Genomic DNA, 19,038 nt, shown 5'->3' with positions numbered 1-19,038 from the left:
TCCCCACCACCACATACCCCCAACACCTCGAACTTAAAAGGCTGAAGAGACAGATACCAATGGGTGATCTGTGCGTTGGTATCTTTCATGCAATGGAGCCACTGGAGCAGGGCGTGGTCCAAACAGAGGGTGAAAGCCCATCCCAGGAGGTAGTACTGAAGGGTGAGGACCACCCACTTGATGGCCAGACACTCCTTAACGGTGCTGTACCTCACCAAAAGCTTCCGACTGATGTACATCACCGGGCGCTCCTCCCCCTCCACCACCTGGGACAACACGGCTCCCAACCCCCTGTCCGATGCATCGGTCTGTACAACAAAAGGGAGAGAAAAATCAGGAGCATGTAACAACGGCCCACACAAAGCGCAGCTTTCACCTGCATAAAAGCCTGCTAGCACTGCTCTGACCACTGGACCGGGTCTGGGCTCCCTTTTTAGTGAGATCAGTCAACAGGCTGGTAACGTCCGAATAATTAGGCTCAAACCTCCTATAGTAGCCAGCCAGCCCCAGGAAATGTCTCACCTCCTTTTTGGTCTTGGGCCGTGACCCAAGTGGAAGCCCAGATACCGTACCTCCACCCATCCAATTGTGCATTTCTTTGGGTTTGCCGTGAGTCCCGCCCTTCGCAACGACTTCAGAACTACCCTCAGATGCTACATATGCCACTGCCAATCATTACTGTATATAATGATGTCATCCAGATAAGCAGTGGCGTATGCAGAGTGTGGTCCGAGGACTCGGTCCATAAGTCATTGAAACGTAGCCTTATGGATCTGAACGAATTGGTGTAAGCCAAACGGTGTGGAGAAGGCCATTTTCTCTTGGGACATTGGTGTTAAGGGGATCTGCCAATAAGCCTTCATTAAATCCAGTGTCGAATAAAAGCGAGCTGCGTCCAACCGATCGAGCAGTTCATCAATACGAGGCATTGGATATGCATCAAATCAACACAGAACTGGACCAAACCGTCCCTCTTCGGAACCAGAACCACCGGGCTGGCCCAGTCACTGTGGGATTCTTTTATTACCCCCATATTGAGCATGGCCTTTAATTCTTCTCGAGCCACTTTTTTTGAGCTCAGTTAACCGGTAGGGACGACTGCGTACCACTACCCCTGGGTTTGTTTTGATATGGTATTTTATGAGGTTCGTATGACCGGTAAGGGGCGAGAACACATCCGAGAATTCTCTTTGCAACCAGGCCACGTCCGTGATTTGCGACGGTGAGAGGTGATCTCCGCAAGTGACCGGGGTGCCACAAATGGCTTTTAAGTTCACCTCCGGCCCGAGCTCCTCCCTCTCCTCCCTCACCTTTGCCAAAGCCACGGGGACCACCTCCCTCCATGGTTTTAAGAGGTTGAGGTGGTAAATTTGCCATGCTCTGCCCCTATCTGTTCATTTAACCTCATAATTGACTTTCCCAACTTGCCATGTGACCTCAAAGGGTCCTTGTTACTTTGCGAGTAATTTAGAGCTTGATGTAGGAAGTAATACAAGGATTTATATCCCTGTGTAAATTCCCGTAGCTGAGCTCCCCTGTTATACAGCTGAGTCTGACATTCTTGAGCCTGTAGCAAATTCTCCTGTGATAGTTGCCCCAATGTGTGGAGTTTTGCTCTCAGGTCAAGAACATATTGAATTTAGTTTTTGCTGTTTGAAGGTCCCTCCTCCCAGTTTTCCCTCATGACATCTAAGACACCTCGAGGCTTATGCCCATACAATAATTCAAATGGGGAGAACTCTGTGGAAGCTTGCGGGACCTCTCGAACTGCGAATAACTGGGGTTCAAGCCACTTATCCCAATTCCGAGCATCTTCATGCACAAACTTACGAATCATGTTTTTCAGGGTTTCCGAATCTATTTAATACCCAATAATTCGTACAGCTTGCGTAGTGTACATGACATAAAATGAGTGCATTGATCAGTGAGGATTTCTTTCAGAATTTCCACTCGGAAAAAAAAGAGTGCCTCCACAACAATATATGCTGAGATGTTGCACAAAGGTACTGCTTCCGGATATCACTTAGTCCACCAGAACCTACACAAAGTGATGCCCACTTGCTGTCCGCTCTAATGGCCCAACGAGATCCATACCAATTCTTTCAAAGGGGACCTTGATCAAAGGAAGTGGGCGCAAAGGCACTCCTGGGGTGGCCAGTGGATTCGCCTGCTGACATTCACGGCATTCCGCACACCATCTGCGAACATCCCCGCGAATGTCCGGCCAATAGAAATGGGCCATTAGACAATTCAGTGTCTTTTCCTGCCCTAAGTGACCCACCATTGTATAATAATGAGCCATCTGGAATAACATTTCCAGACGGTTCTTCGGTATCAATAACTGGGTTGTATCTTCCTTTGTCTGAGCATCCTGCGTCACTCGATACAACCGATCATTTATAATAGAAAAGTATGGATAGGCGAGTGCAATTTCTGGCTGAAGACGGTGACCATCATTCACTCTCATTTTGTCGAAGGTGTGCCTAAGAGTCTCGTCTCGCATCTGCTCCAGAGGGAAATCGGCAGCGGGAAATCCACTAGGGGCTGGGGAAGCCGAGACTTGCCCCTACCTTACGTCATCCTGATGCGGAACTGACATAGACAGCCACGGTTCTGCCTCCCCAGCCAACGCATCACAAATCCCACACCGAGACACTCTGTTACAGGACCCATCAACACAAATTTCCCGTAATAAAGTGGAAAACGCTGACCAATTCGAGCCCAAAATTAGCAGATGGGTGAGGCGCGAACTAACCGCAGCCTTGACACTATGCTTTTGTCCCCGAAATTAAATAGTCACAGTCACTACAGCATAATCATGGATATCCCCATTCACACACCTTACCTGCACCTTGTGACTAGCAACCAAAGCCTTGTCTTGAACCAGGCATTGCCGGATGGAGGTTTAGCTGAACCCGAATCCACCAAGGCCTGGTAGGTACCCCCCTTAATACTCACAGGTATGCGGTACATCCCAGCTCGATCGGGGGCGGCCTGTGGTGCGTCAGGGATCCGAACCAATGTTGTCTCCCCGGACAACAGCGGTAACAAGCAGATCGCCCACTGGCTGTTTGGTCAACTGCATGCCCCTGCTGTCCACTCAAAAATCTACAAGAAAGCCTCGGGATCATACTGGGGCCCCATATTGATCAGGGGAACATGGGGCGGGACGGTCGCGGGGTCCGGGGTCGCAGCAGCAGCCACCTCCTGGGGTAGCAAGCTCCAGAGCACCTGCCAATCCTCCGCTTGGGCCTGTAGGAGCACGATGAATTGCTGCTCCTGCTCCGTGCGCAGCTCGAGGAGGGCTTGATGCTGCGATTGGTGGATGCTGGTGAAGGTCTTAAACATTTCCTCCAGAGGTGAGGCCTCCATGGCAGTGTTCTTCCTCCTTCAACTTCCTGCGTTTCGGCACCAGTGTAACAAAGTTCTTAGGATGGGGTGCAAGGAGGAAGTGGGAGATGGCAAGATTAAACACAAACAGGTAATTTATTTAAACAACAACTGAAACAATTTTCTTTTCAGTGCAAATTCAGCACATGCTCTTTCAGTGTGTGTCTGTGTGGGTAGCTCTCTCTCCTCACTGGTGTCCAGCTCACTCTTAAAATCTGCCTCACTCTCACTGAAATGACAAACAGCTGTTAGAGACAATCATTGCCAGGTGATGATCCTTACCGTTCTCATCTCCTGATTTCACTCTCCATTCCCAAACCGGCACTCGGTCATGCCCCCACCACCACAACGCAATATAATTATGTTCTCATCTCAAACATAAATGTATTAAGTTGATTTCAAGTGTACTGGTTTAGTATTTTCAATAGAGCTACTTTTCCTTTTTTTCAGTGAATGTCCCAGCAACCACCCAGAACACCTTAGCAACCATATACAGCAGCAACATCCTGACTCGATACCAGTTTCAGCAAACTTACAGAAATTTCCTCACAATCATTGTCAATCTTCATGAAACCCATTTTACTTCTGTAATGTGACATATTTCTTTTTAAAAAAGTAGGGCAGGATTTGATTGGATTTTATCCATCAGGAATCGTGAAAAAAGGGCGTTCCATACCAGAATGGAACCAGGCATTGGTAAAACTAAATAGCTACAGTATTGGTACATTATACAAAAGTATACTAATATGCACAATAATTTTTATTTCATATTGACTTTAAACCAAACAAAAAAGTAAGGCAGACAAAATTTTCATTTTATTATGTCAGCTTTCAAGATAAAGCAGAAGTGAAACAACAAAGTCAACAGTGCCGGAAATTGTTTGTCTGCCTTGTATATTCTTAATATGCTATTTTATATTTTTCATTTTGATTACAAGTCACAGCCCTCACCACACTGCAGATGCTTTTTCTCGGTGAACAGTAAGAAAAAAAATTTAAGATGTGGTGAAAAGTTGGCAAATCTATACCATCAGTAGGCTACTTAGAGTAAGAGGGCAAAAGTGTTACCTTCAAATGTCTGAAGCTATTTTTGGAATTGCATACTTCCATACTACTCTACAATTTCTATGTATATATACTACTATTTTTTGAACTATATACCTGTAGACATGGCAAAAATAGTAAGAGTACTATGGTAGTATGCAGAACCTAACATGTGTCATTAAGTGGATGTGTTATTAATCAGGGAGCTAGCATTAAACATGTTGATAACACGAAACTTTAGGTATGTCTGAAATCGCACACTTTTACACTATTTTACGTCATTTTGTAGTGTTAGTAGTGCGAGCATGTTCACACAGAAAATGCAACGAAAAGAAGTGTACTACGCGTACCCAGATGATGTACTTCTTTAACTGACAAAACGGAGTGTGAAATATCAGACACATCATGCACTCAATAGTTGCAACTCGCCCTATATAGTGGAAGGGGCGGAGTTACCTGGCCGTGATGCTGTTCTGACAAAACAATTGTAATTAATGGTGAATGTGGAAACTAGAGAAACCTCTGTGAAGACAGTACCTTGTAAATGTGAGTTGAATGCTTTACCATCACCCCATGCAGTGCGAATATGTAAATGTTTTGAGATATAAGAGTTGGACTGAGTTCTGCTAACGTGCTAAAGCTAGCAGCAATACATCACATGCACTTGAAACATCACTTCCGTCAGCTGAAAAGTGAGTGCTTCTGTGTAGTAAAATAACATAGTGTTCCATTTGGGACGACTACAGGTTGAGCTTTTGGGCCACTTTTATCTAACTTAGCAAAGTTCTGGCTATGTTGGGAATGGAATACTAACTTACTGCTTACTGAATAGTGGTCAGTATATTCCAACTAATATTTTTGCTTAAATAATTTGTAAAACAGAATGCATTATGTAACGATAAGCATTTCAAAGAATAGTATGCTACATTGTCACTTGACCTTATTACGTGTCACATGACTTTATATTGTATGTTAATTTCCACAAGTGACCTATCATCTAGGAAATATAAAATGTTTATTTTGCATTTTTTTTTATCCAATCTTGTAAAATGTCTTAACTCTTTGCAGTTTGATCAAATAATAAGTTAAGAGCTAAGGCAGCCTCTCTTCATACTGTTGCTCCAACTTTACAGTTGTTGTGCTGAAAGAGAGAAATGACTGTAGAAGACAGTTTACATTATAGCACCCCTTGTGGCAATTCTAAGAATGTAACGTACTTGCTTTGCGTTATAGAAGGGATAGTTAACCCAACAAATTATCTTATCATTTACTCACCCTCATGCCATCCAAGATGTGTATGACTTTCTTTCTTCTACTGAGCACAAACTAAAAAGAATAGAAGAATAGCTCTGTAGGTCCATATAATGCAAGTGAATGGTGGCCAGCACTTTGAAGGTCCAAAAAGCATATAAAGTAATCCATATTACTCCAGTGGTTTAATTAATATCTTCAGAAGTGATATGATAGGTGTGGGTGAGAAACAGATCAATATTTAAGTCCATTTTTCCAATAAATTCTCCTTCCTGCCCAGAAGGTGGCGAGATGCACTATGAATTTAAATCGGCAAAAATGAAAGTGAAAGTGGAGATTTATAGTAAAAAAAGGACTGAAATATTTATCTCTTTCTCATCCACACCTATCATATCACTTCTGAAGATATGGATTTAACCACTGGAGATGTATGGATTACTTTATGCTGTTTTTATATGCATTTTGGACCTTCAAAGTTCCGGCCACCATTCGCTTGCATTGTATGGATCTACAGAGCTGTAATATTCTTCTAAAAATCTTCGTTTGTGTTCTGCTGAAGAAATAAAGTCATTCACACCTGGGATGGCATGAGGGAGAGTAAATATTGAGAGAATTTAAAATTTTGTGACCTAATACTGGCACATTTTGCAACATGAGTGAAATAACGCTTGCGTAGCTAGAAGCTTTTGCGTTCATGTACTTGTGTAGAGGAAGTTTTTTGTCTTAAGTCATTGTGAAACTTCTATTTCAGACAGCTAATCCACAGGCTGAAATAACCCTCTCTTTCTCCATTTTCTCAATCAGGGATGACGTTCTGTGTATGCAAAGATGTGCTATATTTATGTGGATCAGAGATAAAGGAAGAAAAAGACAAAAAGGAAAGGATATAATAAATGCCACACTTGCTTTACCATTGTCTCACATACAAACACAATTTAATGACCCTAATGGAATTATATGAATAGGTGTTTCCAAGAAGAAAAAATAAATAAAGGGATTCTGTCATTACTTACACTCATGTCGTTCCAAACAAATACGATTTTTATTTTGTATACTTTTGAAGTGTAATCATCCCCATCCACTCTCATTGTATAGAAAAAAACAGCTTGGACATTCTTCAATTTTTTTTCTTTTTTTTTTTCGATACATTTAGAAAGAAAAGATTTTCAAATGACATGAGGGTGAGTCAATAACTATCCCATGGAGACTCATATGAAACCAGTAATATAACCACTGGCTGGAACCTGCACCGTAAACTGAATGATGGTAATTTCTTTAGCCCACTACAGCGTTTAATTGTTGGATCCATGGAGCACTCAGTGTTCTCTGTTGAGCGTGGGAGACGAGAGGCATTAGATTTTCCATTAGTGCTCTTCTCATGCAATTAGACATGAAGTAAAAAGCATTAATCTGATTAACAGATAGCTCATTCAACCACCAAGACAATACAGTATGCTTTTGGGCCTGAAAATTGCATGTCCAACAAGATAGAGTAGTGTTACGATTTATATACCCATAGCGTCAGTAAAGAAGGATTCATTTGATTTCATTTGTAGCGTATGGAAAAACATATTAAAATCAAGTGTACCATATCTCAGTCTCTTTCTCATTTACCAGCAGCCTCTCTTTCATATTAACACATGGACTGTGATGTCATCAACTCTGGACTCCATAGCAACAGAAATATGCCTTTGGTCTGGCGATGCGTTCAGCAAGCTGTTATTAATAGCTCCTGATGTTTACACGTTGCCATTGAACAGTGCGTAAAGACATACTCACAAGTGAGCATGTTCTGCTATTATATTCCTCCAGAGAACTCATTTTTGACGCCAGTGTGGGGTGGACAATGAATCATTTCAAAGGGCATTTTTAGAAAATGTCTACATACGAATAGAACTAAACTGTGCGTTTGAACAATTATCATTCATTTGCTCTGTGAAATGAGGCTCTTTTCATTTTCCAGGAGCTGATGCCAAACAATTAACGAGTTAAAGTGGGTCACAAAATGGTTTTGGTTGCCCACTCTTCAATCTGTTTGCTTCTCTCTCACACTTTTTCTCTCTTCTTCCCTTTATGCTGTCTTTTTTGCTAATTTCTCACATTATGCAAACATTTATTCCAGTTCTTACTGCTTTAGTTGACATAAGAGAGACACTTGGCTTGTATAATTTTGCTGCAAAATCTATAGTCATTGGAAACTTCAGTAATTTCGGTTTTGTTATTTTCAAGCAAAGTTTTGTCTTTTGTCAAAATGTGGGAAAACAGAGAAGTGATTCTGAATCAAATAAAATAAAATAATATTACATTATATTATACTATAACGGTGCCTTAGCTAAATTAATAATAATTATTTTGTTTGTAATATTATTTTATTTATGTTATATTTAATAATTGTGTATTTTTATATAAAAATGAATTGACCAAACTAATATAATGTACATTGATTGATTGATTAATTGATTAGGGGAAATTGGGTGCCTTAGCTAAATTAATAATAATTATTTTAATATAATTTTGATTAATAATAATAATAATAATAATAATAATATATATATATATATATATATATATATATATATATATATATATATATATATATACAACAGTTAATTCCGGTCCTCAAATCTGATTGGATGAGAGACGTTCCATGAGGACTGTTGGTCTCACCATCAGCACTCGGACGCTTCACTGTGTTTATCACTCCGCTTGTGTTCATGCCGTTCTAAACTAAAGTGTAAGAGCACTGCATTTGTGTTAAGAGCTACTGTATGTGTGTCTTTTTACATTTATTTTTTTACATTACATATGTTAGCCAGCAGGTGGTGGCAAAAGATCATTTTTGTGTGTAATATAAGCCAGTTTGTGACGTGAAGTGAGTTAGCGTCAGTCAGTGTTTACATACAACAGCACTACGTGATCGCTCGTATTACTACTAAACTACTAAAGCTAGGAAATAGCTTTAAACGGCTTTAAACTAACAACTTCAGCATTACGGCTCATCACAGCTGAGAGACACAACAGACTGATTAATTACTTAAACTCAAGGCGCTTACCTCTTTCCGGAGTTTCCACATTGGAGAGGACGTGCTGTTTAAAATGGTAGAGAAGACTGCGGTTTCTATAGTGAAAGACACTTGTGCACCGGCTACCGTGAAATAGGTAGAATTACCCCCACTTGGAGAGCTATTTTTCCACTGAGAAAGCTGATCTTCAGAAAGCCGACAGCATCTCTGCTTGGGTGTGGCAACAAGTGATCGCACACGCTCCATCTCTCTCTCACTCTCTCTCTCTCTCACACACACACACACACACACACACACACACACACACACACACACACACACATCCATCCTTGTTTATCCAATAACTTGTTAGAAACAGCACAAGCCGTGATACTATTTCTGAAGTGACATTTTTGAATTTCTAATGAAGGCTTTAACGCATCATTTGGTTTGAACTAGCAACGGCAGATTCTGATCTGCCGCATAAGAAAGTAGTTCCATGCACATATGCGTTTTTATGACCGTACTCAGTTTTTCCTATTTTTTTAAAAATGTACTTGTTCATTGAACTGCTGTATATAAACAATATCACACTCGCAAGAGCGCTATATGGCCCTAAATTAGCACTGCTGTGATTACCTACGGCACTCGGCCTGCGGACTGATGTAGGGCCATATCGCACTATATATATATATATACGTTATAGAATAAAGAGTATATTAGCCTTAGCTAAATTAATAATAAAAAATGTATTATTTTATTATGTTTATATTCAATTATTGTGTCTACTTTTATATACAAATAAATGGACCAAAATATTATATTATATTATATTATATTATATTATATTATATTATGTAACACATACAGTATACTTCAATAAATACAGGACATAGAAATGTATACATTATAAACAAGGTGCACAATTTACACAATATACTTTTTTATTCACAATATAGCAATAAATACACAAAACTGGAAAATTGAGTAAACATGACATTATGACAATTAACACAAAATGCTTAGTGATCACAAAAAGTATCTATTGCACATGTTATATAGTTGTATAATATCATTTTTGTAATATAAGGATTGATGCATTTATTGATTGATTGATTGGGGGAAATTGGGTGCCTTAGCTAAATTAATAATAACAATTCTAATTATTATTTTATTAATTTCACATTTAATAATTGTGTGTATTTTTGTATAAAACATAAATTATATTATATTATATTATATTACAATTTACACAATAGACTCATATTACAATATCCAAAAAAATTGGAAAATCAACATTATAGACAAGAGTAAACATGACTATTTGCACAGTTTGCTTAGAGATCACAAAAAGTATCTACTGTACATGTATGATGCTATATTTGTAAAATATAATATGATATAATATAAGATAATATAATATTATATAATATAATATAATAAAACAATTTATAGAATAAAGAGTATAATAGCTTTAGCTAAATTAATAATAAAAATGTTTATCATATTATTTTATTAATTTTATATTTAATTATTGTGTGAATTTTTGTATACAAATAAATGGACAAAAATATTATATTATATTATATTATATTATATTATATTATATTATATTATATGTAGGGATGTCCAGATAACGATACTGGTATCGCAATCGGGTCCGATACCGCACTCATTGAAAATAAAAAAAATAAAAAGACAAATAATATGGTAGTCTGAACTCTTAAATAACCTTTAGAAACAAATAACCATCTGTTTCCCTAAGCATGTGTACACTTACGCAATGTTCCGTTTCAGTAAATGAGCATCCTGTGCCTTTAGACATCAGGGTCAAATATGAAAATGAACAGTGAATAGTCATGTTGATATGACATGTTGATCATGCACGGATGGCTGTCTGCATACAGTAGAATATATGTTTTGGTAGATATTTATGTTGTTTCACCTTTGCTATAGAGCTTCTGTGGGCAGAATGAATGAGTCATCTGAAGCCTGGCCTACATTTCCGAATCTGAGTTCATACTGTGACATGAAGACTTGATTTATATGCAGACCGCACACCCACAAAACACTGCTGTGAACAAGGACATTTCTGTTACAAAAACATTCATCACTGTAGTCAATATGATGATGAGGAACAGTTCCGATTTGAACTTTACAAATAAAAAAGTATTATGGCGATACCATGGGACAGTGATACTAGTGACATTTGGCCATTTTTAAATGATCAGCAGTTTCCCTTGTCAGCTCCAAAATCCAACAGCTTGGCGATATGAAATTATATAGTTTATTCTATACTGTACATTTTTGTGTGAATTTTTAGAAAATATTGTGTAAAGCTATTCATTTGAGCAAATTTGTGTGCATCTCATTAAATTGTATAATCAACATTCGGCTTATAATATATATATATATATATATATATATATATATATATATATATATATATATATATATATATATATATATTGGCCTCCTATACAGTAGATATCTGTATTGGCATCGGCCATTGAAACACCCATATCGAACGAACATTAGGTAATACCATGATACTAAATGATATCCATATTCATGTACCATAGTATTTACATAGTACTTCAAGGTTTTTCAGAGAACACCATTGCACTGCCATTGTGCAACATGTCCAAACAAGCAGTGTTACCAATACCATATTTGCATTTCAACATTCTGCACTGAATTCCTATGAGGTCACGCTGTTTTAACCTGCGTGCAACATTCTGACGTTCTTCACTGAGGCTCTTCACTGGTAGTAATCACATGTACATGCTTGATGAATATTGAGCAGGTCAATGCTCCGCTAGCATAGTAGCATCTGTTCTCCAGTCATTGTTCCCAGCCCAACACATGGAGCAGAGCCATTGCTTTAGCACTTAATAGATGATGGTGAGCTGTACTGGAGTGCTGTCATATATATTTAATCATTTCATTGGTCATTTAGACGCAAAGCTTTCAGAAACCCTATAACTAATTTATGTGGAAGAGAAGAGGCCCCTCTTAACCGATCCAACATGCAGGCACAGCTATATGGTATATATGTAGCTGGTATGTGGTATATGTCTTTCTCTCTCTCTCTCTCTCTCTCTCTCTCTCTCTCTCTCTCTATCTATATATATACTGAATGTTACATAAATGTAACTTACGGTGACTTAATTTATTACTATAACTTATGATAACTTCACATTGACCATTCAGTGAAGATAGAATTAATATAATATAATATAATATAATATAATAAGAAAATATGTTAATTAAATTAAATTACAAAAAAATCAATAAAATAAACTGTAATTCTTATTCAACAGAAAAAGAAAGAAAAAAAAGGTTTTAGATGTAGTGGTGAATAAATTACGGCCTTAAGGACATATTGCTCTCTTGACATGTGGCAACAGTGTTCAAGGAACTGTGCCTTTATGCAATAGGAAAAGACTTACTACAGGTCGGGTCAATGCAATCAGCAATTTCACACCCTTTCAATTTTGAAAAAAAGGAAAAACCCCTCACTGTTTAGTTCCTCAGTCTGATTTATAGAGCAGAACAAGCTGTCCTGTATCACAGCACCACCCAAAGGACACAAGAAGAATTATAGTTTTGTTCAAGTCATGCTCTACACTGAAAAAAAAAAAAAAAAGGATTTTGTTGTGGCAACTTTTACATTGATTAATTTCATTTAAGCTTAAACGAATTTTTTTAAAATTTAAAGTAAATTCTACATTTGTACTCAATTCAAGTAAATATCATTTATGATTGTTTGTTATCTTTACAATATGTCATCATGTATCAATCTTAAAGTAGAAAGCCTTGCTATATGTATTTGCTGATTTGAATAAATTTTACAGGTAAATAAAACAAGTGCATTTTACTTAACTTTTCGAAGCTGATATTCTAAGTGTGCACTGGGCTTGAATAATTAATGAGCATGCATGGTTTCACTGTTTGAGAGTTTATTTACTCCATTTTTATTGTTCATTTTGTTGTTACATGTGATAGCTTCTTCTTTTGTTAAGTCTGAAGTTCATTTTCTATTCAGAATTATCTGTTCATGATTAAAAAATGTTTTTATTGATTGTTAACATAATTGTGTTTTATGCACCAAGTTTTGAGGTCTGTATGCGCAACTCTGTGACTTGTGTCTAATGTCAATAAAGCAAAACGAAGTAGTCTAATAGAGTACACACTGTAGCATGCATTAGATTATTCATGGAAGACTTCTGTATGTCATGTGGTACATGATTAAACGTGTTTTTATGGAAAGATCAAAATGTTAAATATTTTAAAGAAATGGGGGCCTGGGTAGCTCAGCGAGTATTGACGCAGATTACCACCCCTGGAGTCGTGAATATCCAGGGTGTGCTGAGTGACTCCAGCCAAGTCTCCTAAGCAACCAAATTGGTCCGGTTGCTAGGGAGGGTAGAGGCACATGGGGTAACCTCCACGTGGTCGCGATTAGTGGTTCTTGCTCTAAGTAGGGCACATGGTGAGCTGTGCGTGGATCGCGGAGAGTAGCATGAGCCTCCACATGCTGTGAGTCTCCGCGGTGTCATGCACAATGAGCCACGTGATAAAATGTGCCGATTGACTGGCTCAGAAGTCAAGGCAACTTGATTAACCGCGCCACCACGAGGACCTACTAAGTAGTGGGAATTGGGCATTCCAAATTGGGGAGAAAAGGGGATAAAAAATAAAAAAAATAAAAAAAATATCTAATCCTTAATATAATACATGAAATACTGATTGAAACCATGCAAACAAAATACAGTTAAAATACAGCACTCGTTTTGAAAGTGCACGTGACACCTAGAATATTGGTAAATATTTTATTTTATTTTATTTAAATATACTGTACATTTGTTCTTTTTCCTGAGAGAGAAAGAGTGTACATTAATGAACAGTCAAGCAGCATGTGTTGTGGGATCATAATTGACTCTCAGGGGCTTCATGGGTTTCCTGTGTGGGATGGTAAAGCTCTTTAATGGGAGTCATGGTGTCAGTAATAAACACATTAGTGTAAATGGCATTGTGAATGCACAATCACCCAAAAGAAAGAGGGCGCATTTAGATGGAATAATGCTATGATTGGAAATTATACTGAGACCCATCTAGGTGAAACATTGGTAAACCTAAACTGTGGTTTAGAGTCGTTTACAGTAATTCATTTGCAATGGAAGTCTATGGGGAAAAGCACTACACCATAATTAACTTTAAGGGTGTGTTCACACTTGTAGTTCGGTTCTCTTGGTTCTCATGGTCCGGACCAAAAAAGAAAATGATACATTTAGTCCTGGTTCGCTTAGCGTTCACACTGGCATTTTTAACACCAAACCTAAAGATACAAAACAAAAGGCATCAGGAAAAGTCACAACCTGTTTGGACAGCTTTTATGACGTATTTTTTGCGACGGAACTTGTCGAACATCCAAAACAATGCTGGCTGCTGGGCGAAATGCGCTCGTTAGATTTATATATGTATATATGGTGGTATTTTTACCAGCTGAGAACAAACGAAGAGCTAATAAAATGTGTAAAGAAGTCAAAACAGCGCCAGGAATTCCTCCGTTGCACACACAAACGAAGATATGCTGCAAGGACGGCTGACGGCGGTTCCGACACCTGTACCGAACTGTAATGGGCAACGTAGCTCCTATGATGAGAAGAACCAGGTATGCTTGAGGTCAGTATTAGGCAAATTATTTCCTGTTTTTGGTCTGTTTAGGTGTCTTTGGTCCATGCTGCATACATATATCAATCGAACCGCACCAGAGTTCGTTTGGAAGCGGACCGAGACCCACTATTTAGGCGGTCTCGGTCCACTTGTTTGGTGCGCACCAATGTTCAGATGGCAGCGTTCACACTTGTTCAAATGAACCGCACTAACAGAACAATCGCACCAGAGTTCGTTTTAATCGAACCAAACCTGCCAAGTGTGAACACACCCTTTCGAATACACACTTTCGAAAGTATAGCTACAAGACTCACACATGACCTGGAATTCTGAATTTGGTTGGAAATGTTTTTTTATTGTAAAAGTATTGTTATTGTTAATTCATGTTAACTAATGTTTTTAAAGAGCACCTATTATGGTTTTTCAAATATTACCTTTCATGTAGTGTGTTATATAGCTGTTTGTGAATGTAAAGAAGTCTGCAAAGTTTCAAAAATCAAAGTGCACGACAAATGGAATTATTGACTCCCAAAAGAAAGAACCGATTCTGAACACCAGAAACGAGTCGTTAGTAATTCCAGACTTACTTCCTGTACAAACCTATGTAATTGAACAAAAAGCCGCCTCTGGTCTTCATTGGCTGCTCGTGAACTGCTTTGACCCGCCCTCAAACACTACACTAAGCGGTAGACCAATCACAACAGACTGGGACATCTGACCAATCAGAGCAGAGTAGGCTCTCTGAAAGGAGGAGTTTAGAATGAATCCTTTAGAGCGGATCATTGAACGAGTAAAAAAGGTAATGCTGCAATTTAAATTATGAGCAAATTAAAGTGTTTTTGACCTTGGATGCATGTAAATCTATTGTATGAGACCTTTAAAACAAAATTAGGTACATTTAAAAACCATAATAGGTGCTCTTTAACTTATGTTAACAAATTGAACCTTATTGTAAAGTGTTACCAATAAGACTTGTTAGAACAAGGTGGAGTGTCATTTAAACTTCTCCATTGTCATTTGGCTTGGGTTCCCAAGTTGCTCTCTTAGGCAGTTTCTCACTGTGTTTGATTACCCAGCAAGATTAAGATTTAAAGGGACTATCTTCTTTCATTTTCATGAACCCTTAATTAACTCTTTTTAATGTGCAGCCCTCACCAATTAGGCTGCTCAAACACACAGGAAGTTCTTTAACATTTCCTTTAATAAGACCAAACATCTTCATCTATTCAGCAAAGTACAGACAAGACTCTCATTAAAATTGAATGAAGTATGCTCAACAAAAAAAATCTCTGGGAAACTGAATAATTTTAATGATTCCTTACAGACTTTTCAAATGTCTGCTGAATAAGAGATCATGAGAATCTGCTGTGGTCTAGACCAAGATATGTCCACATATGGTTTAAAACTCCAGCGTTAAGAGATATTTATTCTCACATGCTGTACTCGTACTTTCCAACAAGCAAACTGTCTCATGTCAGAGTGAGTGATTCCAACTGAGATCTGTTTTCTTGACTTACATGTACAACAACCCCTAGGAAAGGTTAATGGATTACTATCAGGAAGATGTGGTTTAATCTTCCTCCCTCCCTCCCTCCCTTCCTTCCTTCCTTCCTTCGTTCGCTCCTTCTTTCCTCCCTCCCTTCCTTCCTTTCTTCCTTCCTTTCCTCCTCCCTTCGATCCTTTCTTTCTTTCTTTCTTTCTTCTTCCTTCCTTCCTTCACTCCTCTCTTCTTTCCTTTCTTCCTGCATTTGCTTCTTCCTTCCATTATTCCATCCTTCGCTCCTTCCTACCTTTCTTCCTTCCTTCGTTTGCTCCTTCCTTCCTTCCTTCTTTTCTTCCTTCCTTCCTTCGCTCCTTTCTTTCTTTCTTCGCTCCTTTCTTTCTTTCTTTCTTTTTTCTCCCTCCCTCCCTCCTACCTTTGTTTGCTCCTTCCTTTCTTTCTCTCTCTCTCTCTCTCTCTCTCCCTCCCTCCCCTCCCTTCCTTCGCTCCTTCCTTTCTTTCTTTCTTTCTTTCTTTCTTTCTTTCTTCCTCCCTCCCTCCCTTCACTCCTTCCTTCCTTCCTTCCTTCCTTCTTTTGCTCCTTTCTTTGTTTTTTCTTTCTTTCTCTCTCTCTCCCTCCCTCCCCTCCCTTCCTTCGCTCCTTCCTTCCTTTCTTTCATTCTTTCTTTCTTTCTTTCTTTCTTTCTTCCTCCCTCCCTCCCTCCCTCCCTCCCTCCCTCCCTCCCTCCCTCCCTTCCTTCCTTCCTTCCTTCCTTCCTTCCTTCCTTCCTTCCTTCCTTCCTTCTTTTGCTCCTTTCTTTGTTTTTTCTTTCTTTCTTTCTCTCTCTCTCCCTCCCTCCCTTCCTTTCATTCTTTCTTTCTTTCTTTCTTTCTTTCTTCCTTTGTTTGCTCCTTCCTTCGCTCCTTTCTTTCTTTCTTTCTCTCTCTCTCTCCCTCCCCTCCCTGCCTTTGCTCCTTCCTTCCTTTCTTTCTATCTTTCTTTCTCTCTTTCTCTCTCCCTCCCTCCCTCCCTCCCTCCCTTCTTTCTTTCTTTCTTTCTTTCTTTCTTTCTTTCATTCTCTCTCTCTCTCCCTCCCTCCCTCCCTCCCTCCCTCCCTTACTTCCTTCCTTCACTCCTTCCTTCCTTCCTTCCTTCGCTCCTTTCTTTCTTTCTTTCTTTCTTTTTTTCTTCCTTTGTTCGCTCCTCTCTTCCTTCTATAATAAATACTGTAAATACTGGTTACATATGATGTATTATTTATTTATACCCAATCACAAATGTGATGCTTCAATATGGCTTTATTTGGTCTTTTCTGAATAGAGTAGGCAAATAATGTCAACACACACACACAAAAAAAGCGAAATACTTAATTCAAAAGGGTAATCACTAGCAGTGCTAGTCAATGCGGTGTATTGTGAAAAGCACTATACAAATAAAAATGATTTGACTTGACTTTAATGAATATCATCTCTCAGTTCTGTACATAACATTAAAAACTCCACTATCTAAAGCAAAGCTAATATGGCTTGTAATGCATGGGCATGCTGAATAGTTCTTCATTGTCCGTGAGGTGAAGTCAACACAGCTATTTCCCTAATAACATGACTGCAGAGGTTAATATTGACTGTAAAGGGCAGTATTGTCAGAGCATTCAAAGCACTTGCAATATATGTGGAAAACAAATAAATTGTACAATTTAGTACAGTAAATAGAATTTAATAGTATAAAAATAATGTGTGGATATAGTGAGGTGGGATGGTGTAAGATTTAATTTATATATTTAGAGTGTATTGTATATATGCATGTTTTTCATGAATATCACATGTTGTCGGGCATTATGTTGGTATATCATCTCTGATACATACCATCCTATATGTGTCCTTGTCCCAATCAGTTTTTGCTGTCTTTGTAGGAGGTGCTGACAACCGTGAGCTTTTTCTTAAAAGGATTAGAGAATTTAATAAAGAACTGACTGAGGACGCTCTTTTCAGTGTTTCGATTTTTCACTGCGTTCCAGTTAAGTGTGTCACACGAGCTTAAACATTTAGAAGAAGTTCTAAATGTTTTAAAGGTAAAGTGTGCAATTTTTCAGTGTAAAAGTACTTCCTCATATGCAGAGACAGCTATGAGTAAGCCATTTGTAGACTCTGTGGCATTATCAAAACTTTGCCCTGTTTGTTGAAGCATCCCTACCAGTCTCACACAGCAACATTAGCATAATATCAAAGATTTTCAATGTGGTCTCAGAATAGAATAGTTAATTAGACTAGAAGTTAATTGTAATTTGGACACCCAAAGTCACCACAAGATAGCAGTATAGTCCTCCAAACTTCCTCTATGCCTGCAGTGCATGACCTACAGTATATTTACTCATACTCAAATGGTGCACCCCTCAGTGTTTTAATGCCTTTTCTTTAGTGATGAAAATTGGGCCTATTCCCAAAAAACTGCTAAAATGTAACATCAATATGTTGAGACAGATTTTTTTTTTCTCTCTCTCACATCCATTTCTTTGTTTGACTTTAACCTTCTGTTTGTCTGACGATTATAATATTTCATAAGTAAAGATATAATGGTTAGCTCAGCTATATCTAATAATAAACACCCACAAAAACACAGAAATAACAGTGTGTTGGTGTGAATTTGTTATCATTTCAACCCAAATGACGGCGCATGCATGTTAGTCATTCAGTGAGCTGTATGAGCCTCAAGCAATCTTTCATCTACAGATGTCTATATGAAATTGTCTCTTGAATAATTAAGAGGGCTTAATTGACTTTTTAAATAAGGACGAGCTGCTTATATTCCCTGTATTGATTACAATTCCAGAGAAGTTCAGATCAGTGCAGTTACTGGCTTCCTTTATTGCTTTCCATTTGGTTGCAGTTTCCATCACATTGATATGAATGTTCCAGCCAGCCCTGAAAAACACCAGGCTCCATAGGTCCATAGGATTGGACAGTACAGTCCCAGTGAGCTATATAGAGGATACAGAACAAATTTCTTCATTTTCAACATCTTTTAAAATCTCAGCATGCTTCAGTCAGTCAAATTCAGATCTGTCAAGAAACAGTTTGAGCATGTATTACTTTTAAGTATGCCTGTACTGAGCTGTGGTCCTGTAGGAGTCTGAAGGCGTCTTTACACAGCCGAGTTAAGGCTGCTCTGAGCCTGCTCAAAATGCTGTTTAA

The sequence above is a fragment of the Myxocyprinus asiaticus genome, chromosome 45 (assembly GCF_019703515.2).
Source record: "Myxocyprinus asiaticus isolate MX2 ecotype Aquarium Trade chromosome 45, UBuf_Myxa_2, whole genome shotgun sequence".
NCBI classification, from domain to species: Eukaryota; Metazoa; Chordata; class Actinopteri; order Cypriniformes; family Catostomidae; genus Myxocyprinus; species Myxocyprinus asiaticus.
Note: the sequence above shows the minus strand (reverse complement) of the source record.